This window comes from Phocoena phocoena, chromosome 2 (assembly GCF_963924675.1).
Source record: "Phocoena phocoena chromosome 2, mPhoPho1.1, whole genome shotgun sequence".
NCBI lineage: Eukaryota > Metazoa > Chordata > Mammalia > Artiodactyla > Phocoenidae > Phocoena > Phocoena phocoena.
The window spans coordinates 139,489,940-139,516,624 of record NC_089220.1 but is presented as its reverse complement, the minus strand read 5'-3'; the positions used below and the strand labels follow the sequence as shown (position 1 = coordinate 139,516,624).

The 26,685-nt window shown below is 46.0% G+C and overlaps 1 pseudogene; it reads right to left on the bottom strand.

The window, feature by feature from the left end:
- Positions 1–26,685, bottom strand: part of LOC136118527 (acireductone dioxygenase pseudogene) — a 59,510-nt pseudogene that overhangs the window by 16,687 nt on the left and 16,138 nt on the right.

The window sequence follows — 26,685 nt, the reverse complement described above, 5'->3', positions numbered from 1 at the left end:
TAAATGAAGTAAGTCAGAAAGAGAAAGACAAATACCATATGATGTCACTTATATATGGAATCTAAAATACAACACAAATGAACATATCTATGAAACAGAAGCAGACTCACAGACATAGAAAACAGACTTGTGGTTGCTAAGGGGGAAGTGGGGTGGGGGAGGGAAGGATTGGGAGTTTGGGATTAGCAGATGCAAACTATTATGTATATGATGGATAAACAACAAGGTCCTACTGTATAGCACAGGGAACTATATTCAGTATCCTATGATAAACCATAATGGAAAAGAATATAAAAAAAGAATGTATATATGTGTATAACCGAGTCACTTTGCTGTACAGAAGAAATTAACACAACATTGTAAATCAACTATACTTCAATAAAATTTTTTTTTAAAGCACAGATTTCTGGACCCCACCCAGCTGATTCAGGTGGGACCCCAAAATTTACATATCTAATAAGTTCCCAAGTGATGAGATGATGCCACTGCTGCAGGTGGAGAAAGCAAACTTTGAGCACAACTGCCATATTCTTAAAACCTTTACCTCATTGAGTTTTTTCTCTACCTCACTGGCATCTCCCATAATACCCTGCACTTCTTGGCTGTCCTCCACCCTGCACCCCTCCCCTACCTCTCCCAGGTCTCCTGGGACGTGAGGCTCCATCCACACATTTCATGATCATATCCCCATGCCTCTCCTGAACCACACTCTTCCATCCTCTGGTAAATGCCCTGAGGTTGTCCACCCACCTCCTGGCCACTCCCCTGTAGTCACTGGAGACTTTGGCACATGGCTCCCCATCCTTCTCTTCACCTAAAGTCCTGTCATTGTCCTTAATGACTTCAGCATCCATGTGGAAGACACGTCCTAAATCTGGTTTCTCAGATCTCCAGTGCCCTCCCCCACTCATCTCAGCCACGACTCCCATTTACTGCCAGTAATTGGCTCCATTTCCAAGGTCCTCAGTTCAGGCATCCCTCTCTCTGGCACAGTCTCTTTTCCTTCCAGCTTTCTGGTTTAACAGACTCCCTCTGACCCTTCTTGGACCTCACCAGCATCTCTACCTCCTCCTGATCCATCCCATTTCTCCTTCCCCTTCCTTCATTCCCTCCTTACCCAACTTAGATTCCACGATTCACCATTCCAACAGCATTATTGTCTCAGTTCCATAAACTCTGTTGCTGCTATATTTTCACTGTCTGGCAAAAGCCATGGATGAGCTCTGTGATCCACCTTCTCAGTGCTTCTTCCTGAGCAGTGGCTGGGGAGCGTCACTCAGGGCAGAAGGTTCCACTGCAAAGTCCAGGTCACCAGATGGACCCTCACCACCACCTGGCTGTCCTACTCATTTCTGTGGTCACCTCTCTGCACCATTCTCTGTAACAGCCCTCTTCAACCTTCTCCCCAAGCTTCCAACACCCTCCCTTTACTTAACATTACAGAATAGAAGTCATCGGATGGGGTCTCCCTTATCTTTTTCCTAATTGCACTGAGAGAGACCCAGGCGACTTTCAGGAAAAGGGTGGTAGTCTTGTGCTAGGTAGAGAGCATGCCAAAACCAGGTTACAACCAATGCAGTTATTTTAAATGTTTCAACACAACAAATTAGTGCTTTTTAACATACCCACACAAATACAATGGCTATAGGTACAAATACATTTGGTAATAACATCATATGTCTAAATCTGAGGACCTTCCAGAATGTGGGACCCTCCTGGGCACCAACAGACCCCGCACATCGCCCTCCACTTCCTAGACTTTTTTCCAGCACAGTAGAGGTTCCCCGCCCCCCCACCCCACCCGTGGATGCACATTGGAGTCACTTGGGGAAGCTGGCTGCACCTGCAGATCATTTGAATCAGAGCCTCTAGGGGAGGGCCCAGACGTCAGCATTTTCTAAGCTCCCCAGGTGATGCCAGCTTGCATTCGAAGCTGAGAAACCTACACTGTAGGAACTGCTCCTCCTCTGTCTATCTCCTCACTGTACTTCCTCCCCACTCCCTCCCTCTCCACTGGTTTACTTCTAAAAGCTTTTAAACATGCCCAAGTCTCTCCCACTTAAAAAAAATATTACCCTTGAACAACACGGGGGTTGGGGGTACCCACCCGAGCCGTCCAAAACCCTCCTCTACAGTTGGCCCTCCGTATCCGTGGTTCTGCGTCTGCAGATTCAGCCAACTGCAGACCGTGTAATACATATGTATTGAAAAAAATCTGCATAGAAGCGGAACCGCGCATTTCAAACCCTTGTTATTGTTCAAGGGTCCACTGTACATATGCACACAAATAGCCTTTGACTCCCATCCCGCTGTCTGCTCCCTCCCACCCCAGGGCTCTTACCTGGAAGGTTCTCCTCCAGTTTTAAGCTGTACAGAGACTGGTGACTCCTAGTTCAACCCTTAGCACCACTTCTCAAACTTTCATATGCACTCGGATCACCTGGGCGATCTGGTTAAAATGCAGATTTAGATTCTGCAGGCCTGGGCGGGACACTAAGATTCTGCATTTTAACAAACTTGTGTGTGCTGCATGCCGATATTGTGCTCAATCTTCAAGCAGGAAAACTTTACTTTATTTTTTACTTATTTTTTTAGTGGGAATTTATTTATTTTTTTGCTGTACCGCGTGGCATGTGGGATCTTAGTTCCCCGACCAGGGATCAAACCCAGGTCCCCTGCACTGCAAGTGTGGAGTCTTAACCACTGGACAGCCAGGGAAGTCCCAAGCAGAGAAGCTTTAGACCCCTGCTCAAGGTCTCCTTGGGAAAGCCTCCTCTGACCTTCCTAAATTCTATCCCCACCATCAGACACTCTCAGCTCGGCTTGTCTCCTTCCCAGCACTTAACCCTATTGCTATGGGACATTGTGCTTATGATTATTTTATCACAGCCTACTCCACCAGAAAATAAGCCTTCCACGAAGGCATGGGACATTTCTATCTGTGTTTGCTTGCCAGTTGTGCTGCCATTGTGTTGCCTCACGCAGTGCCTGGTACACAGCAGGTGCCCTATTTGTAAACAAATGTAAACCTTTGTAGGAAGTATGAAGGAATACATTGCTCAGTCAGTCAAAGGAGCAGTTCCTGTTTCCGCCCTAAAGGCCCAGGCCCTCTTTGTTCTCCTTTTAGCCCCTCACCTCACTCTAGGCTCTGGCCCCCAAGACCAGGAGCTGAGAAAACGATGCAGGAGATGTCTGGGTTAAAAGTCTCTTCTCTGCCCCCAGGCATGACTTAACTCCCCCAGACAACCCAAAGGAAACAGGCCCAACAAATCTTTCTAGTTCCTGGCCGGCAACTGATCTTTTTTGTTGTTATTATTGTTAAGTGTTGCGTGGAAAGGGTTAAAGCATTTACAGAAAGCGAAGGACCTCTCTCCAGCCCTCCATGACGACTCTTGAGATGCTCTGCAAAAGGTCAGATGTTTCCAGAATCTCAACAGACAGCCTGTGTCTGTTTAAAGGGAAAGACAACAAGTTCTCGGCCCCCAGCCAGCCCTCATGGGCAATTCTCGCCTGGCTCTGTAGGCAGCCAGCCAGATGCCTGGCCAAAGAGTACACCCACCCCCGCCCCCTCTAGATGGCCCTGGGCAGGCCAGAACTCTCCAGCCCCCAGCCTGGAGTCCCTTCCCCTGGGGAAAGCTGGCATCTGACAAATAGGGCACGCATACCAACTGCTTGGGCCTGTGATGCACGAGTGATGCACGAGGAATGGGGGGGAGGGGCAACTTCCTGTGAACATTGAATCTTTTCAGCTGGAAGGGACTGTATTCTGACCCTGTCACCTTAGAGATGAGGCTCAGAGAGGGGTGGCTGTAAGGTAGTGTAAGAATATCCTAACCCAGTATCGGGAAACCTCGGTTCAGAATCCAGTTCAGGTGCCCTGAGCTGTGAGATCTCGGGCACAATGTGGGTCCTTTCTATGTGTCTGTATCTATTTGTAAAAAGTTTGTACGAATACCTGCCACCCCAGGTAGCTTGCCCAAGATCACACACAGCACAAACCAAGGTTTTCTGACTCCCAGCCAAGGGCCCAGTCTCCTCCAGAGGTGAGCAGACTACCTTAAGCACTGATTGATCTTGAAAAGTTGCTGAAGACACAGTTAAATAGGGACTTCCCTGGTGGCGCAGTGGTAAAAAAAAAGACACAGTTAAATAACTTTGTCTTTTATTAGTTAATCATGTTCTTTGCACAAACCAAAAAAAATTCATATTCCCACCCCCTGGAGGAAATAACTGCTAATATTCTGGCATTTATCCTTTTGCAATGTCAAAGCATATATAAGGTATATATTTGTATATGTTTGTTTGTTTTTCTTGGCCGTGCAGTGCAGCCTGTGGGATCTTCCCCAACCAGGGATTGAACCTGGGCCCTTGGCAGTGTAAGTGCAGAGTCCCTAACCACTGGACAACCAGGGAATTCCCTATATACTTTTTCAACAATGAGATCATAGGATACCTACCTATCTATCTATCATCTATCTATCTACACTTTTATATACATATTGCTCTTTTCCATATAACTTTTCAGTGGACAACTGACATCCTTTACACGTCTAGATATAGTTGGATAAATGAAGCATTCTATAGTTTGTTTAATCTCCTATGTCTAGACATTTAGGTTTTCAATTTTTCATTATGAGCAATAAAAATCCATCTTTATTCACTTGTTCTGTTGTTTTCTTAGGATAAATTCCTCACTGTGGACTGTTGGATCAAAGTGTCTGTGTATTTTTAAGGCTTCTGATACATGCTGCCAGACTGTCCTCTAGAAAAGCTGTGATAATTGTTATTTCTTCAAACAACATATTTATATATGAAGGCTGGTCCTTCTTTAACTAGAAAGCTAATCTCTTCAACAGCACACTCAGCTTTGGGAAGACAAGGGTGGGAAAAAGTAGAGCCCAGCTCGACTGAACAGGGCTGGTTGACGCAGGGCAGCTGTTTTGCACCTGATCCACTGCTGCATCTCACCAGGCAGCTACTGCTGGGGCCAATAAGATGCTCCTCTCTCCCAGCCCACATCACAGCTGGGGCCATGGGGTACACGAAAAACTGGTCCAGATATTGCCCTAGAAAACTCTGATAGGGACTTCCCTGGTGATCCAGTGGTTAAGACTCCTGTGCTCCCAGTGCAGGGGGCATGGGTTTGATCCCTGGTGGGGGAACAAAGATCCTGCATGCCACAGGGCGTGGCCCCCCCCCAAAAAAACTCTGATAGATGGAAAGGGACTTTCTTTTCCCATATTTCTTTGTACACCCCACCTCCAGCCCTCTAAACAACCACCCTCAAGTACTCTTTATTTCCTAGTTAGACACCACTACTTTTGTAAGCTACTGTTTATTAAAGGTTTCATTTATACTACTAAATTTCATGTCTGCATTGGCCCAGGAAGCAGGTACAGGCGAGAAAACTGAGTCTTGGGTAGATCAAGCATCTTGTCTAAGGGAACTCAGCAGGTGAATAACCTACTTGGGATTCAAAGCTAGGTCTGTCTGACTAACAAACCTGTGTTTTATTTTTAAATTACTGTAGAACTACTATGTATATCAATTAAACACAAAGGCTTGGAAGGATGCAGCTGGTTTGGGGTGGGTGGTAGACATTACCAGGGCTCACCAATATTTCCAGCTCCCTTCTTTTTCTGGATACATAGGAGAACCATACTTCCATACTGTCTGGAAGTTAGGTGTAGCCACGTGACTTGCTCTGGCCAGTGAAATGTGAGGAAAAGTGACACGTGTCCCTTCTGGGGGAGGCATTCAAGAACCAGTGTGCAGTTCTCATGCATTCTTCCCTTGCAGTGGTGAGCCCTGAAGCCTCATGTTGGGATGGTGGCATCATAAGAGTTTAATGATGACTAAGGTGCTGACTACAAAGTGCTGAGCCTATGCAAGCCACGTTGGGAATTTAAGCATGGGCAAGAAAGAAATCTTGGTTGTTTTAAGCCAGAGATGTTTAGAGGTGTTTGTTACCACATCATAACCTAGCCTATCCTGACTTCTACAAGTGGCGATGGGGAGTTTCATGTCTTAGTCTAAATTTTTCTGTAATTTTTATCCTTTGAGAAGATATCCATTTATAATTAAAAAAATAAGAGTCATGGGACTTCCCTGGTGGTCCAGTGGCTAGGACTCCATGCTCCCAATGCAGGGGTCCCGGGTTCCATCCCTGGTCAGGGAACTAGATCCCACATGCCACAACTAAGAGTTTGCATGCTGCAACTGAAAGATCCTACATGCCGCAACTAAAAGATCCTACATGCCACAACTAAAGATCTCGCATAAGCACTATTTACAATAGCCAGGACATGGAAGCAACTTAAGTGTCCATCGACAGATGAATGGATAAAGAAGATGTGGCACATATATACAATGGAATATTACTCAGCCATAAAAAGAAATGAAACTGAGCTATTTGTAGTGAGGTGGATGGACCTAGAGTCTGTCACACAGAGTGAAGTAAGCCAGAAAGAGAAAAACAAATACCGTATGCTAACACATATATATGGAATCTAAAAAAAAAAAAAAGGTTCTGAAGAACTTAGGACTAGGACAGGAATAAAGATACAGATGTAGAGAATGGACTTGAGGACACAGGGAGGGGGAAGGGTAAGCTGGGACGAAGTGAGAGAGTAGCATGGACATATATGCACTACCAAATGTAAAACAGATAGCTAGTGGGAAGCAGCAGCATAGCACAAGGAGAACAGCTCAGTGCTTTGTGACCACCTAGAGGGGTGGGATAGGGAGGGTGGGAGGGAGATGCAAGAGGGAGGTGATATGCAGATATATGTATGTATATAGCTGATTCACTTTGTTATACAGCAGAAACTAACACAACATTGTAAAGCAATACTCCAATAAAGATGTTAAAAAAAAAAAAAGATCTCACACGCCGCAGCTAAGACTGGCGCAGCCAAATAAATAAAATATAAAAAAAAAAGTCATAATACACATTCACACAATTGGGAACATAATATACACCCTGCTATGCAACTTCCCTCTTATTCTTAAAACTAACCATTTCCTATGTCACTTTACCTAGGTCTACTTCATTCCTGTTTTTTTTTTTGGCCGTGCAGCAACACGCAGGATCTTAGTTCCCTAACCAGGGATCGAACCGGTGCCCCTTGCAGTGGAAGCACACAGTATTAACCACTGGACCACCAGGGAAGTCCCTACTTCATTCTTTTTAACAGCTGCATAGTATTCTATTCTCTGAATATACCATAATGTTTTACAACTGACCACTATTGACATATAGGTTGTTTTTGGTTATTCACAAAATACACGCTCTAAGCTACGGCTAGGCTGTTGCAACATTTCTGGGAAAGGGAGGACTACTATTTACTTTCCCTTTATGGTTCATATCTTGCCGTTAGTTTACAGCCTGAGCTCAGCACTCAAGAGAGCTGTGGGCACCTCCTAGAGAGAGATGAATAAGCCAAGTGTGCCTGCACCCTTCTTAGGACGTACGGATGCGGAGGCTGGTGACAGCCTGTGCGTGTGCATGTGTGAAGGCTGGGAGCCGGCCTGGGAGAGCAGGGCAGGGAGGCACGTACACATGCAACTTGGGCTGGACTGATCCTGACTCATAGGTTCAGGCAGATAAGTTAACGGCCTGGAGCTCTCTGACTGAGTTCTGACTCACTCAGACAATTATCCATAAACAAGTCCTCTCACTTCTCAGTTTTCTTCCGAGCGCCACTACACAATCTTTGGGAAGGGCTGTGACATTAATTGTTTGGAGTCTGAGAAAGATGAGAGCTGTTCAAAGAGAGTGCCAAGAGGATTATGAGGCCTCATTCTGAGGCCTCATTCATAGGAAGATGTCTAATTACTCCTTATTACATTCGTATTTTGAAAGGCCCCCAAGTAGAGGGTCCGATAGTGGCTGACACAGGTTTTCCCGCATTCCATTCCCAGAGTGATTTGACCGAAAACATTGGTCACGTGCCTATCAAGAGCTCTTCCCATTCCTTTCTCTTCAATGGCTTTTCTCAATTCCTTTTTAAGATAAAAACAGCTTTATTATTATTATTTCTGATTATAAAGGAAACGCTTGCTCAGACAATACCAAAAAGCATAAAATGAGAGTGGAAATCACCCAGCAGGCCATCCCCAGAGAGGCCACTATTGACATTTTGGTTTCTTTTCTTTTCTTTTTTTTTTTTTAATGTTTATTTTTATTTATTTATTTATTTTTGACTGCATCGGGTCTTAGTTGCGGCACTCGGGATCTTTCGTTGCGACGCACAGGCTTCTCTCTATTTGTGGCACGCGGGCTTAGTTGTCCCATATGGAATGTGAGATCTTCGTCCCCCGACCAGGGATTGAACCCACGTCCCTTGCATTGGAAGGCAGATTCTTAACCACTGGACCACCAGGGAAGTCGCACTATTGACATTTTGAAGTACATCTTTCCAAACTGACTCTATGTTCACCTGCACGGCCACAGAGGCACATACAAATCAAGTTACCAATCAGTATAGCCCTCCTTTGGAGGAGCTGCTGTGTATTCCCTCGTACGGGTGCAGCTGGAAGCCTCTCATCTCCTCCCTCTCTTGCTGCAAGATCTAGCAGAAGGCCATGGCAAGACTTTAATAAACTCTTAATGAGCTAATAAAGGCATCTAAAGATGGCCTTAGGATTTGAACCATTTATGCCTTGAAGAACTCCATCTTCCGTGCAGCTGGAAATGAATTCACATGCAGATGAGCATGGTGGGCAGGACACCCTGCTGGGAGTCAGGCCAGCTGGTTCTACAGCTGAGTTCTAGACCTGCCTTTGCCACTTTCCTGGTGGGCAAGTCCCTTTGTCTCTCTGAGCCTCATCTGCAGTTGAATATATGTGAAACTGGGTGTGACATACGACTATGCAGAGTACAAAGTACTATGTACTTATGCACTAAGCACTAGGTACTAGGTACTATTTAGAGGCACTACTAAAGAGCAGGGAAGAAACTGGGGTCTCTCAGCCAAGAAAGAGGGCAAATTTTAGAGTTTCCCTGGATATGACTTAAGGGGGTAACACATATATCACAGAGTTCTAGAAAAACTTAGAATCAACTATACTTCAATAAAAAAATTTTTTAAATAAAAGAAAAAAAAAAAAAAAGAAAAACCGAGCAGAAAAGAACCTCGGAGATCAGAGTACTACCCCCTCACACAATAATTCTGAATATCTGCGCATCTGTAACATGATCTAATGGAAAAATGGGTTTGGAATGTGGGTTTTTCTCTCTTAAGGCATTCTCATGTCTGGCTTGGAGTCCTGGAAAGAGCTTCCTAAGTATCTAGTCCTGGATCAGCACCTATGACGCATATGACCTTAGGCAAGTTCCTTAAGCCTCTGCGAGCCTCGATTTTCTCATCTATAAAACGGGGCTTCTGATCTTGCCCTACCTATCTTACAGGTAGGTGTGACATGAGGTTTAAATAAGGCACCGCATGTGAAAGTGTTTTGGAAATCTAAAGTGACTTCACACCTGCAAAGCTGCCTCACTATAGCTCTGGTCCACTGCCCAGAGCAGAGAGGCGTGAAGGGAATGGCCACCAAGACCCTCGTTCAAAAGTGGGCCTTACAGGGACCTCCCTGGCCGTCCAGTGGTTAAGACTCTGTGCTTCCACCGCAGGGGCATAGGGTTCGATCCCTGGTTGGGGAACTAAGATCCCGCATGCCGCACAGCATGGCCAAAAATTAAAAAAAAAAAAAAAAATTTAAGTGGGTCTTACAGAAGGGGCCATCTAGAGAGAGGCCCTGAGCATCAGTGATCGCTCTGGAGCTGGGGAGGCAGCAGAAGGAAAGGCAGGCAAGGCCCTTTCCTCATGGAGCTTAGAATCCCGGGGAGAGACAGACAATAGAAAGGGAGACAAATAAAAACAAGGTAGCTTCAGAGAGAGGTGAGTGCTCTGAGTGAAATGAAACAGGATGAGGCTGTTAAGGAGGGATGGGGCTAGATGAGGGGGTGACCAAAGAAGGCTTCCCAGAGGAGGTGGCACCTGAGAACTAGGACGTGAGTGACAAGGACAGCCACGAGAAGACCTGGAGCATGAAGTGTTCCAGTGCAAAAGGACAGCCAGTGCAAAAGCCCCGAGGCAGGAATAAATTCCTGTTCAAGGAACTTCGAGAAGCTGGTGTTTGGAGCTGCAGGGGGAGAGGGCAGGCGGGGCAGCAGGCCAGGGCTTGCAGTGGGTTTCAGGAGAGGCTAGTGAGACATGATCTAGTTTGTGTTGAACTAAGATCAGCCTGCATTGGGTTGGAAGTTCCATCTCTTACATGCCATGTTGGGGGCCCCAAGAAATTTTTAGGGCTTTCAAGGGCTTTATCCAGGAACCAGCAAAACTCCTAAACCTACATACTAGGAAAACTGAGAGGCAGAGAGAAAGGCCACTTGCCTAGGGGGCCCCACTGCTTCCTTCCTGGGGCTGGCATTCAAGCCCAGGTCTCTGATCCTGGTCCCTGAGACCCATCCTCTCCCCCCAGGGCCACCCCACCAATGGAGAATGGGAGGGGGTTCACTGAGGCCGCAGAGCTGGAAGATGGGCCCAGCGCCCCAAGGCTTCCAGCTTCAGCCGGTGAGATCCCAGGGCTGGGCTCCAGACAGGAAGGGCATATTCCAGCTGGGCCTCGTCCTGCATCACTAGGCCCAGTGCTCAGCCCTCAGCTGGCAGTGGAGGGGGGTGGTGGTCAACTCCAGGAGCTCAGCCAGCCAAGAGCAACCTGATTGAGCAGGAAATGGGCCTGCAGCCAGAGAAAGCATCAACCAGCACCTGGAGGCTTTGTTCCCTTTATTCCCATTGCAGACTTTCTGAGGCACCTGCAGCTGGGCCTCAGGAGCGCCAGGGCCAGGAAGGGGCTCCCACGGGATTTGGTTCTGCAACAGGGAGCGGCCTGACTTGTGACCCGGAGGGAGGTCTCATGATATAATAACAACAATAGGTTCACTTACTATGTGCAAGAGACATTTCATTTAACCCTTACAACAAACCGAGGAGGCATGTACTATTATCATCTACATACTACAGATTATGAAATGGGGGCACGTGGAGATAAAGTGACCTGTGCAAGGTCACACAGTATAAGGAAGTGAAAACAGTATGGGCTTTGGAATCAATGAATCCCAGCCCTATTTGCCTCTATGACCTTCGGCAAGGCATTTAAAAATTTCCAAGCCTGTCGTCTTATTTTGATCTCAGAGGACTGCAGTGCCAATTAAATGATTTGAGATATGCAAAGCCTCTGGCACGTGGCTCTCCATCCAGACAAGTCTTTCTGTCCTCCTCCCCACTTCCCATAGCTCTGTGACCTTGGCATGTTACCACCACCAAGCCTCAGTTTCTTCATCAAAGAAATAGGTACAATGACATTATGCAATAGGGCTGTTGAAATCCTGATGCTCTCCTGAGAGGCATGCCTCATCTTTTGAAAAGGCCCCATTCCTGAGACCATTCAAGGAAGGTGCCATTTTACAAAATTGCCATCTTTGCTTTCTATCAAAATAAACAAAGAAACACAAATAGAAAAACCAGTCTTAGAGCCATTCCCCATTTGAGACAAAAAGCCAGTATTACGCACACTGCTGGGCTTAGAAGGTTTTCTCAGAAGGAAAAACAGAAGTGACAGCTCAAGTCATAACATGGTTACCAGGATTCTCTCTAGTTCCACACCCTGGGACAGACGACACCACCCACAGCAGCGGCACCAAGATGGACAATTGTAGGCTCATGCAAAGTACCAGGGAAGATCCACCAGGGATTTCAGCCAAAAACAAGACAAAACACTAAACTCCTTTTCCTATAAATCAGCCAATATTTTTCAAGTTCTTGTTATCAGTAAATGCTTCTTACCCCCAATAACAGGGAATATACGTGAAAACATAGGTACCACCACTGTTGTAGATACACATCAGGGTGGTGGTCCCAGCTCTTCCCAAGGGCCATGCCTGTTTCTCTCAATCATCTTTTGGGGGATAAACTGCTCTTTCTCTGGTCCAACTCAGCCATTCATGTAAGGGCTGCCAATCAGTCTACATCACTGCCCCTGGTCACAGTGATTGGTCCAGGAGAAGGGTATGTGATCCAGAAAAACAAGGCTATCAGAGCTTTTACCAGGATTTCAAAATTGGAGCTGGAGAGGAAAATCCTGTTCCTCTTGGACTGGTGAGCTCGAAGGATATAAATCCGGACTAATGACAGCGATTTTCTGGATGCAGAAAGCCTGTTTGCAAAAAACAGGGTATGAAGACCTCAAAGAGAGAAGCCATGATGAGTAGCAGGGTGTCCTGACATGATAATCTCAGATTCTTGTCGTCCATAAGGCAGGCTCAACCCTTCCTGCCCATCTGCTGGTGGTGTGTTTCAATGAGCCAATAAGCTCCTTCCTATACCTTGTGAGTTAAGAGCCCTGCCTAACCCAGCCACCAAGCATTGTGTGGTAATAAACACAGCAGTTCAGTAGGAGAGATGTCACAGGCAGGACTTGATGACTTGCCAAGTGAAAGTTTTAGGCAATCTGGGCTGTGACGGCAGAGACAAACAAGATTACCTCATTCATTCAAATCAACAAACATTTACTAAGCCCCTAGCCAGGGACAGTATTAGGCATTCAGGATATAACAGTGAATGGGACAGACTAAGTACTTTTCCTCACTTTGGAGTAATCAGAAGGGACTTCCTGGAGCTTGGGAGGTTGTAGGAAGTCACTGAGGGATGGTAAAATCTGGCCAGGCAGAGAGTGAGGGGGAGAAAAGCATGAATAAAGATATGGAGGCATAAGACTCTTGTCCGCGAAGCGCATTGTCTTGTATCTCCATGGTGCCTGGCTACAGCAGGCACTCAGTACGTTTTGTTTTTTGTTTTTGCCTTTTTGTTTGTTTGTTTTAATAAATTTATTTATTTTTGGCTGCATTGGGTCTTTGTTGCTGCGTGTGGGGTTTCTCTAGGTGCGAACGGGGGCTACTCTTCACTGCAGTGCATGGGCCTCTCAATGCAGTAGCTTCTCTTATTGTGGAGCACAGGCTCTAGGCGTGTGGGCTTCAGTAGTTGTGGCTCACGGGCTTAGTTGCTCAGCAGGATCTTCCCAGACCAGGACTCGAATCCATGTCCCCTGCATTGGCAGGCAGATTCTTAACCACTGAGCCACCAGGGAAGTCCTGTGTTTTTTTTTTAAAATAGGAATAAGTGAGGTAATACATGTAAAGATCCTATCTTTTTTTAAAAAAAATTATTTTATTTATTTATTTTCTTTATGCTTTTGGCTGAGTCGGGTCTTAGCTGTGGCACACGGGGTCTTCATTGAGGCATGCAGGATCTTTTCAGGCTTCTCTCTAGTTGTGGCGTGCAGGCTTTCTCTCTCTAGTTGTGGCGCACGGGCTCCAGAGCGCGTGGGCTCTGTAGTTGTGTTGTGCAGGCTTAGTTGCCCCATGGCATGTGGGATCTTAGTTCCCTGACCAGGGATCGAACCCGCGTCCCCTGCATTGGAAGGCAGATTCTTTACCAATGGACCACCAGGGAAGTCCCTGTTTTTGTTTTTAATATTTATTTATTTATTTGGCTGCGCCAGGTCTTAGTTGCGGCACGTGGGATCTCTTTTTTTTTTTGAGTTGCAGCATGCAGGATCTAGTTCCCTGACCAGGGATGGAACCCGGGTCCCCTGCATTGGGAGCGCGGAGTCTTAACTGCTGGACCACCAGGGAAGTTCCTCAATACATGTTTATTGCATGGTATGCATACGTGAATGAATACGTGAGTGAAGTAAAGTGCAAGTCATTTGGGGGAAGAGCAGGTCATTCAGCTTGGCAGGAGAAGAGCTACTTTTAGAGAAGGCAATGTTGAGGAAGGCAGATTGAAGCCAGACCGCAGAGGACCTTGCTGAAAAGTGTGGACTTGGCCTGGGCCACACCACACAGTCCCAATTCTGGCAGGGCTCGTAGGAGCTGGCCAGGCAGGACAGTGGATCTCACAGGCCCCGTGTGGCCCCCACCTCTGTTGTGGTTGCCACACGCATGCTCTCTCAGCCTCGCCAGCCAGGCTCTGCCCAACACCCTAACTAGCAACCCAGCTACCCAAGGTCATGCCCCAGACACCACCGCCCTTCTGGCTCCTGGGTGAAGCTGCCAGCACATCACTCCTGCCCAGTCTGTAATTTAAACATGATTTCCTCCCAGCCTGGCTGCTCGTCGCCTTCCGCACCTCAGACGTACCCGCTGCAGGAGCTGCCCAAAAAGAAGAGGTCTGGTGTCCATTGAGCCCCTGACCTGGGCTACAGGGAGGGGCTTGAAGTCCCAGCTAGGCTGAGCCTGAGCACAGCGGGGGTCACCACAGTCGGCTCCTGAGCTCAGAACTAGGGAGACCATGCCCCCTCGTGGCCAGGAGACAGTCAGCACCTTGGTCTTCCCGGACTACGACATATTTACACTTTTACTTTACTTTAGGGAAGTTTTAAAAAAGGAAATACATTTCTGAAAAGCTGAGAACACAAATCACATAAGTTAGGTTGACATCTCAAGGAAACTCATAGTAAGACTTCTAGAAAAAGCTATTTCAGATTTTCCAACGCCAAAGCAAATTTTTCTGACTCTAATTTCTTTTACGTTTATCTGCTAAAGCAGGAGGATGGGATGTCTGGAAATTGTTGTTTTAGGTATTTTCCAGTTCTGTGAAGAGTCTTCCCAGGTTAATATGTTCCGTGAGGTTATGAAACATGCCTTCCACTTCTTTTGTGATTCTCACAGCCCTGTCAGGGCAAGTGGATACCTCATTCATAAAATAAGCTGTGAGAGTAAAGAGCTCCTCTCTACACATTTCTCAGCTTTGCAAACTCAGCTTTTCACCTGCATAGTGTTTGTCTGCAATGGGGGCAAACCTCTGAGCATTGGTGATATTACCTTATTTACAAGCATTTTTGTCTACAATACGTAATGCCCTGTATTAGGTGCTCACTGTTATTGCTGGTGGTAGTGTTTGTGGAGGAGGAGAATGGAGATTGAAAAAAAAAAACTACAAGACAGATCCTGATCTCAGGGGCTGTATCCATCTTAGACAGGATATACACACATGACACAACTTGCAAACAATCACAAATTAACAGCAGGGTATAAACTAAACATAAATGTGCTGAAAGCAGTAATCAGAGTGGGTGGAAGGCTGATGGCAGGACACTTGCTGGAAATATGGTCTGAGAGGAGTCTGGAAGAATGCCAGGCCCGAAGACTGAGGCCTTCTGGGGCTGAATATTTGTCAAGAAGGAGGCCAGCATCTACACAACTTTGGAGATACAACCATTATGCCTCCAAGGCATGGTGGCCTACCTGGCACCTCCTCTCACTGTTCCATCCTTGCCAAAGACCCCACACTCCTTCCCACCCTCCTGCTCCTATCATTGGGCTGCCACATGGTCAAACATGAACCACTACCAGGGATACCTGGCCCACATGTACACCTCTTACTGCCTCTAGCCAACCCAAGGCTATTCCTGGGGGCATCAGAGTACCCCTTGCCAGTACAACCTCAGTGAGGTTCTACTGATTATGCCTTTGTCCTGCCTCCGTCTTAGAAGGGAGCCAACCAAGTTCTTTGGATCCCCAGAGTCATGAAGTCTCCCAATCCCAGAAGCCAGGTATTCTCAAGGCAGTGAATACTTGGGCAGGACTGATGCAGGCCTATACATGGATGGGGCTGTAGTACACTACAGGTGGTAGCCATGCACTCTGACTGTGAATAGCCTGGAAGTTTGTTCCAGTCATTGGGTTCAGTATAGAGGTCAGGGGTTATGAAATGCAATACACGAAGTGGTGTAGCTTGAGGGCAGGAGTCAACTGTTTTAACCACATCTCAGACCAGGAAGGTCATTAGTGAGGAATATTGGGTGCGAGGATTGAGAGATTCCACTGGGTCTGTCCATTCTTCACTAGTAATTTTTCAAAAGACAAAGTGAATGCTAATTGATTCATTTTAGTCGCGTATAGAATTGCCACACAGTTTGGAAATCCTCAGGAACTAGAAAGTTGCTCAGTGAATAAGAAATTCAAATAAAGACAATCAGATGAACCAAACAGCTGAAGACATCAGATCAAGAAAGCCCAAGGCAGTCATCTTATCACCCCAAGTTCCAACTTCTTAGGATCATCTCTACATTGGATTCCACCAGGCCTTTTTTTTTTTTTTTTTTTTTTTTTTTGCGGTACGTGGGCCTCTCACTGTTGTGGCCTCTCCAGTTGCGGAGCACAGGCTCTGGACGCGCAGACTCAGCGGCCATGGCTCACCGGCCCAGCCGCTCCGCGGCATGTGGGATCCTCCCAGACCGGGGCACGCACCCGCGTCCCCCGCATCGGCAGGCGGACTCTCAACCACTGCGCCACCAGGGAAGCCCCTCCACCAGACCTTTTAACCACTCAGGCTGCAGCCCCCTCTCATGACCGTAAGGATTGTATATTACCCTAGGCAGTTGCCCACCCACCGCTTTTGGAACAGCTTGTGGCCCTTTCTCTGGGGGGGATTTTGCTGTCATTGATGACCTCAGCATTTGGACCTGTACCTGTTTGGATTTGGCTAGTCCCTGAATGACTCAATTAGACTCTGTGATCTGGCTTCTGGACAGAACAACTTTGCTCCTGGGCTCAGGGTGGGGGGCAGGGCATCATTTGGGATATTTTTGGCTCTAGGTAACAGAAACCGTACTCAAGCTGGTTTAATCAGTGAGGACATTTATTGTGTCATTTAATAGGAAGTCCCACGAGAGGGTGGTTTCCAGGTAAGCTGATACAGCATCTCAGTGAGGACATAAAGACCCCAGTTCATGTGTTCCTTTGTTCACTCCTTCCCTGACACAGGAGATTGTGCCATTTTGCCCTTCATGCATGAGAGTCCCTGCTTCCTCACAGCCCTACCAACAGAATGTATTGTCAAACATTTGGATTTTTGCCAATCTGATAGGTGAAAAGTGGTATAACAGTCTTATTTCAATTTTAATTGCTCTTACTATGAGTGAAGTTGAGCATTTTTTCCTATGCTTAAGGGCTACTTACTTGTTTTTCCTTTTCTGTGAACTTTGTCTTCACCTACTTTTCTCACTTTCCATTTGGGTTGTTGACCTTGGACGCAGGGTTTTTTCCATCTCTCTGCTCTGGCCTTTTTAGTGCTTGCTTCCTGCTCAGGCTGGAACCAGGATGGCAGCAGCAGTTCTAGACATTGAGATGTTCAGAAATTAGGTTTGTCACTTTCTGTTTGTAGCTAACCCAGTTCCACTTTCCAACCCCCTTCTCCCTTTCCTGCTTCTTCTTTATTTTTGTTTGTTTTTTTGGTCTCGCCGTGCAGCTTGTGGGATCTTATTTCCCTGACCAGGGATCGAACCCGGGCCCCCTGCAGTGGAAGCACCGAGTCCTAACCACTGCACCGCCAGGGAATTCCCATCCTGTTTCTTCTTTGGACAAGAAGGGCTAAAAACTGACTTTCCCAGTTTGCTTTGCAGTGAGGAGCAGCCATGGGACATAGTCCTGCCCAATGAGACGAAAGTGGGAGAGTACGAGGAAATTTCTGGGAAAGATTTGGTTAGAAAAAGCACAGGTGTCACTGGCATAGCCCCTTTCTTCCTGCCTTAACATGGACAGAATGGCTGGAGTGGCAGCCTTCTTGACACCATAAATGAAAGACAAAGACAGTCACAGAGATGTTGATCCTAATATTATTGGAGCCACTAAACCAACACCAGGAACCACCTACCTCCAGAGTTTGTACACAGCTCATTAAATATCTTCACTCTTAAATTATTATTTGTCAGGGTGTGGGTGGAGGGGGGTGTGTTCTCTTACTTGCTGATGAACACATTCCTAACTGGTACACTGTGGCTTTCTCTTAAGAGGAAGAAAACTTCCCAGAAGTCACCCTCCCCCTTTCCCTGGACTTCCCCTCAGGACATTGGTCAGATTGGGTCACATGTCCTTTCCTGAACCAATCACCTCAAGGGGCATAGGATTCCCCTTAGGCCAATGGGGTCATTCCTGGGATGGGGGCAATGTTCACTGAGGCATATGGATACAGGGAAGAGAGGTGGAAACCAGAGGCAGGAGGATGGTGGCATTTTTAAAAAGGAAGGGGTGAGAAATGGCTGCTGAGTGGATAGGCAGTGGGGTCTCCTGCAGTGAGTGAAAGAGTAGCCTCAGCTCGGGGCTGCGCCTGGGGGAGTGACTTGTGTCTCACCTACATGGACACGCTGCCCAGTCACACTGCTCTAGGGCATTGCAGGCTCTACCTGAGTGCAGAAATTTGTGACCTGTCTCACCTGTTGGGCAGCAAAGTCCTGTAAACTACGACTGCATAGCTACATGAGCTACATATACGTCTCTCAATGAGGTCAAAGAAGTGGTTGTATTTCCTTAAAACAAAAACAAATTTTCCTTAATAAACGAATAGATTATACCAGTTTATAAACTCCATGAGGGCAGGGGTGTGCCTTTTTTGGTTTCTGCTGTACCCCAATCCCTAGCAATTGATTAAAAATGTTGAACAGGACAGAGGCTTTTTTTTTGGCCGCACCTTGCAGCATGCACCCCCTGCAGTGGAAGCTCGGAGTCTTAACCACTGGACCCCCATGGAAGTCCCCAGAGCTTTTCAACATAGACCTTGACATCAATCAGTCCACTGATTTGGGGGCTCTGATAATTCAATCTGCTACCGTCCGACTGATTTATACTGGTATCTACCCTGTACTTCTCCCTCTCCACTACAAGACTACAACAAGAAGTCTATTTGGAGACCTGCTGAACCCAAGGATACGTGCATCTAGCATTTCAAGCCAAGGGTGCTGTGGAGCTGAGGCTGGTGAACCCATTCTGGCTCTCAGGAATCATTGCTTCCTTTTCTGGGGCTTGCCAAATCACCTCTTTATTCCTGCTCAGCCTTCTGACTCAATGTTTGAAGTCTCCACGTTCTTTCCTTTTAATATCGGGAATGGCCTTTTGACCCTCTCCAACCTTCCAGCTCATTTTCTGTTGTAATATCTCAAAAACCACAGGCAGTGACTCAGAGTCCCATTGCCCAGTGACGGGGATATAATGAGTCCAGGCCAAAGAACATTATTTCAAGGAGCCAGGAGCTCATTTACAAACTCTCTAATCCACCTGGGACTAGCTAAGAGCTAGTTCCTCCCCGACGGTACTCACTCATACACACACTTCTCCTCCAGGTCTGAAAGGCAAAGGCCCCATCGCCTGATGAGTTCCCACCTTCCAGCATTCTGCCCCCAGCATCTAGCAGCAGGCCTGCTCTTTCTTTCATCTCCTTGCTCTGAAGAGAACTAAAAGCTCCTTTTCATTGTTCTCCCTGGCAGTATTCTATTACAGTTGTTTATTTCCTCCATTATAAAAAGTAATATAAACTCATTTAAGAAAATGTAGAAAATCCAGCTAAGTAGGAAGAAGGAGTAAGGAAAAATAATATACTGCCCCCTATACCTAAGGTCAAGCACAGTCAACATTTCAGTGCCAGAAACTAACACAACATTGTAAATCAACTATACTCCAATAAAAATAAAAAATAAAAAAATCCCAGTCACACCCTTAAAAACAAAACATTTCAGTGCCTTACGGAAGCTATTCCGACAGGTCTCCCTTATCCTCATATGCCTTCTTTATACAATTTCCTTTTAAATCTAAGCTCTAATGATGAACAGTTTGTATACCCTCCTACAATACAATTATAGAATCATTGTGAATGTGAAGAAAGATTTAACCCACAGCACCCTCCAGCACAAGGGATGTTTTCTCCAGGAACAGGTGACCATGTAGAACATGGCATGACCAGGTAGGGATGCTCGGATAAGGCCATTCCTGGCAGCAGCTTGTACAAGCCCAGAAAAGGTGTGAGATGTGCCCCTCATTATTACAGTCGTGTTCTTTGGGGAGGAGGGGGTAGAAGTGGAGACAAAGGGGTAGGCTTTCACTTTCACTTTATATACTTTACAAAAAACTACGGAAAAGAATGATCTTTGCAGAGATTATTACCTTAGTGTCTTAATCTCTGGAAATGTTCTATGGTGAACATATGTTGCTTTGGTAATCACAGAAATATAACACATGTGTTATGGGCTGAATAGTGTCCCTCAAATCTGTATGTTGAAGTCCTAACCTCCCGTACCTCAGAATGTGTCTGTATTTGGAGACAGGGCTTTTAAAGAGGTAATTAAGTGAAAATGAGGTCATTAGGGTGAGCCCTAATCCAATATGACTGGTGTCCTTATAAGAAGAGATTAGGACACAGATGCTCATAGAGGGAAGCCCAGGGAGAAAATGGCCATCTGCAAACCCAGAAGCCTCAGGAGGAGCCAACCCTGCCAACACCTTGATCTTGGACTTCTAGCCTCCAGAACAGTAAGAAAATAAATTTCTGTTGTTTAAGCCACCCAGTCTCTGGCACTTTGATATGGCAATGATACAAGCTCTTGGCTTTTCAAATTTTCACACTGAAGGTTATCGCTGGTCATGAGAAACGCACAGGTTCAGGAATTACTTTTTTTTTTTTTTTTTGGCTGTGCTGCACAGCACGTGGGATCGTATTTCCTCGACTAGGGATCAAACCTATGACCCCTGCAGTAGAAGCGCAGAGTCTTAACCACTGGACTTCCAGGAAAGTCCCTCCTTTGAACTTTTCAAAGCGGATTTAACCTTCAGTGTGGAATGCAGGTAGTCACACCCTTTCCTTCCCTGGAATGCACTGCAGTGTGAGGTGATGTCTCCCAAGTTTTCGCTCCAGGTAGGTTCAGATCCCACTGGGACCACCTACAGGGCAAGACCATTTAGGCTCTCTTATCCTCAGTTCCCACTCTGTAAAGCAGAGAGAATAAGAGCAGGCAGCTTTTTTCTTTAAGTCCTAAGGGAGATGAGACACGTAATGGTGACAGCACAGCACAGCGGTTAGGAGACCAGATCCCCAGCCCACACTTGCTGAGCTTGGTGGTTCAGGTCGTGGCTCAGCCACCTTCCTCCTGGGTGGCCTTGGGCAAAGTGCTTCTGCCCTCTGTAAAATGAGGATTACAAAAGCATGATGATGGGAACTCAGTGCATTAATGTATCTAAAGTACATATATTGAGAATTAATATATCTAAACTACTCTGTCTAGTAGAGTAGCCATCAGCCAGCTGCACCCGTTGAGCACTTGAAATGTGGCTCCTTCAAACTGCGATGTGCCGTTAAGCGTAAATTCACGTCGGATTTTGAAGACTTAATAAGAAAAGAGAGTGTGAAACATCTCACTGATAATTAATATTTTGCATCTTTTAGATTAAATAGAATATATTTTACAGTTAATTTCACTTTAAAAAAACTTTTAAAAATACAGAGCAGTTACTAATTTTCCCCTTAGGTATCACCCATGTGTACATTAGGTATACATATTACTAATTTCTGTTTGTATTTCTTATTTATTTATTTATTTATTTTTGGTTGCATCAGGTCTTAGTTGCGGCAGGCAGGCTCCTTAGTTGTGGCTCGCTGGCTCCTTAGTTGCGGCATGTGAACTCTTAGTTGCAGCATGCATGTGGGATCTAGTTCCCTGACCAGGGATCGAACCCAGGCCCCCTTGCATTGAGAGTGTGCAGTCTTATCCAGCACCACCAGGGAAGTCCCCTGTTCGTACTTCTTAAACAGTAAATAAAATAAAATGCAGCTACTAGAATATTTTAAATTATATATGTGCTGGCACTGTATGCTTATCAGACAGCTGGCTTAGAACAGGGCCTGCCTGGCATGTAGCAGGAGTAACTGAAGCTACCATCAGTGTTTAGCGCCTGGCACTTGGTAAGCACTTATCAAGTGGCGGTTTTTGTTCTGAAGACTTCTCAGGCGCCCTCTCCTGCTTCTGCTTTGGAGATCTATGCCTGGAAATGCATTGTCTGTTTCCCTGCAGGATTTTGTCATATTCACCCATTGGGAGAGCTCCCGGTCTTTCCTTTAATCTTCACCACCCCCAAGACCTCTCCAGGGATGTCTACACACATGGGCGCACACACACACACACAGACACAGACACACACACACACGCAGGTGTAGACTTTCTCGAGGTCCAGTCTTCCATCACCTCCTGTCACCCCTGCAACTGTGGTCCCCAAGCACCTCTGCATCCTGCACTGAGTTCACCTGGCCTGGGTTTGGGGATCCCTCTTTGCCATCATCATTCTCTGCTTTCTCCTCAGGCCCTGCACTTCTGAGGCTTGATCTGTGATGCTCAGACAGATGGAACGTTGCCAGCAGGGGCTGTTAGCAGGCTGCCAAGAGGTTGCCCAGAGCAGCTTTTACTCTGACAAATTCACTCCTGGGGCCCCCAGGTCTACCCACGTCCTGGCAGCTGGTGGAGAGAAGATGGAGTCTCAGCTGTGGACTTGGACGACTCAGTTTCTCAGGAGGCCACGTTTTCAATGCATTTAGCAGGGTGAGAACAGTTTTTGTTTTGGAAAATATCTGGATCAGCCACGTTGGTTGAGGAAGGGGAGGTGCCAGGGCATGGTTAAACACATGAGGAACTAAACAGCTTTACAGGGGTTGTTAACAAGAACTTGGGGAAAGGGACCCCCCAAAAGAGAGAAGACAGGGGAGAAGGTCAGAAAAATGAAAAGGGGCCAGAAAAAAATAGCAGGAGCCTCAGCCTGGGAGTTTTGTGTCTAGTGAGAAATTCCCAGTGGCAGGGACGGAGTAGCAGTGGGAAGGGACTTTTTAAAAAAATTGTGGTAAAATACACATAACATAAAATTTACCATCTTAACCATTTCTAGGTGTACATCCTCCTTGTTTTGTAACCATCACCACCATCCATCTCCAGAATTCTTTTCATCTTCCCAAACCGAAACTCTGTACCCATTAAACAATAACTTTCCATTCCCCCAGCCCCCGCAACTACAATTCTATTTCCTGTCTATGAATTTGACTACTCTGGGTACCCCATGTAAGTGGAAACATACTGTATTACGTTTGGCTTATTTCACTTAGCATAATGTCCTCAAGGTTAATCCATGTTGTAGCATGTGTCAGAATTTTCTTTCTTTTTAAGGCTGAATAGGGCTTCCCTGGTGGTGCAGTGGTTGAGAGTCCACCTGCCGATGCAGGGGACACGGGTTCTTGCCCCAGTCCGGGAAGATCCCACATGCCGCAGAGCGGCTGGGCCCGTGAGCCATGGCTGCTGAGCCTGTGCGTCCGGAGCCTGTGCTCCGCAACGGGAGAGGCCACAACACTGAGAGGCCCGCATACCAAAAAAAAAAAAAAAAAAGGGCTGAATAACATTCCATTGTATGTATAATCACATTTTGTTTATCCATTCACCCATTAGTAGACACTTGGGTTTCTTCCACCTTTTGGCTGTTGTGATTAATGCTGCCATGAACATGGGTATATAAATATCTCTTTCAAACACTGCTTTCAGTTCTTTTAGGTGTCCATCTAGAAGCAGAATTTCTGGGTCATATGGTAATTCTATTTTTAGTTTTTGAGGAACTGCCATGCTATTTTCTACAGTGCCTGTACCATTTTACATTCTCACCAACAGTGCATAAAAGTTCCAATTTCTGAAAAGACAACCTATAGAATGGGAGAAAATATTTGCAAATGATATGACTGATAAGGGTTAATATCAAAAATATATAAACAACTCATACAACTCAACATAAAAAAAAAACAACCTGATTGAAAAACGGGTGGAAGACCTGAATAGACATTTTTCCAAAGAAAACATACAGATGACCAACACGCACATAAAAAGATGTTCAGCATCGTTAATCATTAGAGAAATACAAATTAAAACCACAATGAGATATCACCTCACACCTGTTAGAATGGCTATCTCCATATCAGGATGTGGAGAAAAGAGAATCCTCATATGCTGTTGGTGGGAATGTAAATTGGTATAGTCACTGTGGAAAAGAGTATGAAGGTTTCTCAACAAACTAAAAACAGAACTACCATATGACCCAGCAATTCCGTTCCTAGGTATATATCCTAAAAAACGAAAACACTAATTAGAAAAAGTACATGCACCCCAATGTTCATGGCAGCACTATTTACAATTGCCAAGATATGGAAGCAACCCAGGGGTCCATCAACAGATGAATGGATAAAGAAGATGTAGTATATATATACGATGGAATATTACTCAGCCATAAAGAATGAGAATTTGCCATTTGCAACAACATGGGTGGACCTATAGGATATTACGCTAAGTGAAATAAGTCAGAGAAAGACAAATACTATATGATATCATTTATATGTGTAATCTAAAAAATAAAACAAACTAGTGAATATAACAAAAAGAAACAGACTCACAGATATAGAGAATAATCTAGTGCTTACCAATGGGAAGTGGGGGGCAAGATAGGAGTAGAGAATTAAGAGGCACAAACTACTATGTATAAAATAAATAAGCTATAAGACTATGGCCAATATTTTGAAATAACTATAAATGGAATATAACCTTTAAAAATTGTGAATCACTGTTGTACACCTGAAACTTATACAATACTGTACATCAACTAATACCTCAATAAACAAAAAAAGAGTTCTGGGAATTCCCTGGCAGTCCAGTGGTTAGGGCTTGGCGCTTTCACTGCTGTGGCCCAGGTTCATCCCTGGTCAGGAGCTAAGATCCTGCAAGCCATGCGGTGCACCCAAAAGAAGAAAAAAAAGAGTTCCAATTTCTCTACATCCACACCCACATTTTTTTTTCTTCTTTTTTTAATAGTAGCCATCCTAATGTGTGTTAAATGGTATTAATTTGTATTTTCCGAGTGATTAGAGATGTTGATCAACTTTTTAATGTGCTTACTGGCCTTTTACATACTATCTTTGGAGAAATGTCTATTCAAGTCGTTTGCGCCCCCACGCCTTTCTTTTGTGGTTGAAACCTTTTTTAAAAAAAATAATTAATTAATTTATTTTTGGCTACGTTGGGTCTTTGTTGCTGCTCGTGGGCTTTCTTTAGTTGTGGTGAGCACGGGGATACTCTTCGTTGCGGTGCTTGGGCTTCTCATTGTGGTGGCTTCTCTTGTTGTGGAGCACGGGCTCTAGGTGCGAGGGCTTCAGTAGCTGTGGTGCGTAGGCTTCAGTAGTTTTGGCATGTGGGTTCAGTAGTTGTGGCTTGCGGGCTCTAGAGCACAGGCACAGTAGTTGTGGCATATGGGCTTAGCTGCTCCACGGCACGTGGGATCTTCCCGGACCAGGGATCAAACCCATGTCCCCTACATTGGGAGGTGGATTCTTAACCACTGTGCCACCAGGGAAGTCCTACCTTTGCCCATTTTTTAATCAGATGTTTGTTTTTCTGTTGTTGAGTTGTAGGGTTTTTTTTTTGTTTTTTTTTTTTTGCGGTACGCGGGCCTCTCACTGTTGTGCCTCTCCCATTGCGGAGCACAGGCTCCGGACGCACAGGCTCAGCAGCCATGGCTCACAGGCCTAGCCACTCCGCAGCATGTGGGATCTTCCCAGACCGGGGCATGAACCCGTGTCCCCTGCATTGGCAGGTGGACTCTCAACCACTGCGCCACCAGGGAAGCCCTTAACATCTTTATTGGAGTATAACTGCTTTACCATGGTGTGTTAGTTTCTGCTGTATAACAAAGTGAATCAGCTATACGTATATATATATCCCCATATCTCCTCCCTCTTGCCTCTCCCTCCCACCCTCCCTACCCCACCCCTCTAGATGGTCACCAAGCACCGTTCTGATCTCCCTGTGCTATGCGGCTGCTTCCCACTAGCTATCTATTTTACATTTGGTAGTGTATATAAGTCCATGCCACTCTCTCATTTCGTCCCAACTTACCTACCCTTCCCCCGCCCCATGTCCTCAAGTCCATTCTTCACATCTGCATCTTTATTTCCATTGTTTCTTTGTTTGATGGTTGGTTGGTTGGTTTTTTTCTGGGAATCCCCAGCAACACCCGAACTATTGTTCCATTTTAGAGAGGTCTGCTGGGATCCCATGACCAATTAACCATTTTCGCAAGTTTATCAAGGTGTTTTTCTACCTCCTCTTTTACAGTTTAACTCCCTCTCTGCCTCTCTCTGTCTCTGTATCTCCTCTCATTACTTGAACTGTGGGCAAACACTTTCCTCTTGGTCCCCTAAGAATCACTCTGACCTGGCCCCAAGCCCTTTGTTTGGATATCTCAAACTCCGTGCTCAAACCCAAATCCACTCCAGCAGCAGACTCCACCGGGAGACCAGCTCTTCACCTCCTGGGTCTTCCCATTCCCAAGTCCCAAACAGTTAGGCTACCGTATTGATTGTCTTCTTGTCTTTTTTTTTTAAGATAACATTTAAAAAAAATATTTTATTTATTTATTTTTGGCTGTGCCGCTGGGCATCCGTGATCCTAGTTCCCTCACCAGGGATCGAACCCATGCCCCCCTGCAGTGGAAGTGCGGAGTCTTAACCACTGGACCACCAGGGAAGTCACCGGCTTCTTGTCTTAGATTCCAGGGCATGCAAAGATGTTGTCCTGGCCTTGTCCAGGGAGGCCCTTAGTCCCTGCAGATTCAGTGGGGGAGGGGAGGAACCTGCGAGAGGCCAAGGCTTCCCAAGCACACGCCATATTCACTGATGCTCAGCTCCGCAGGCCCCCATGGCCCCCCTCCTTCCCTGGCTTGAAGGTGCTCTTCCCACTCCACATTTCCTTCCCTGCTGGCCCCAGGGCAGACCTATTCATTAGCCA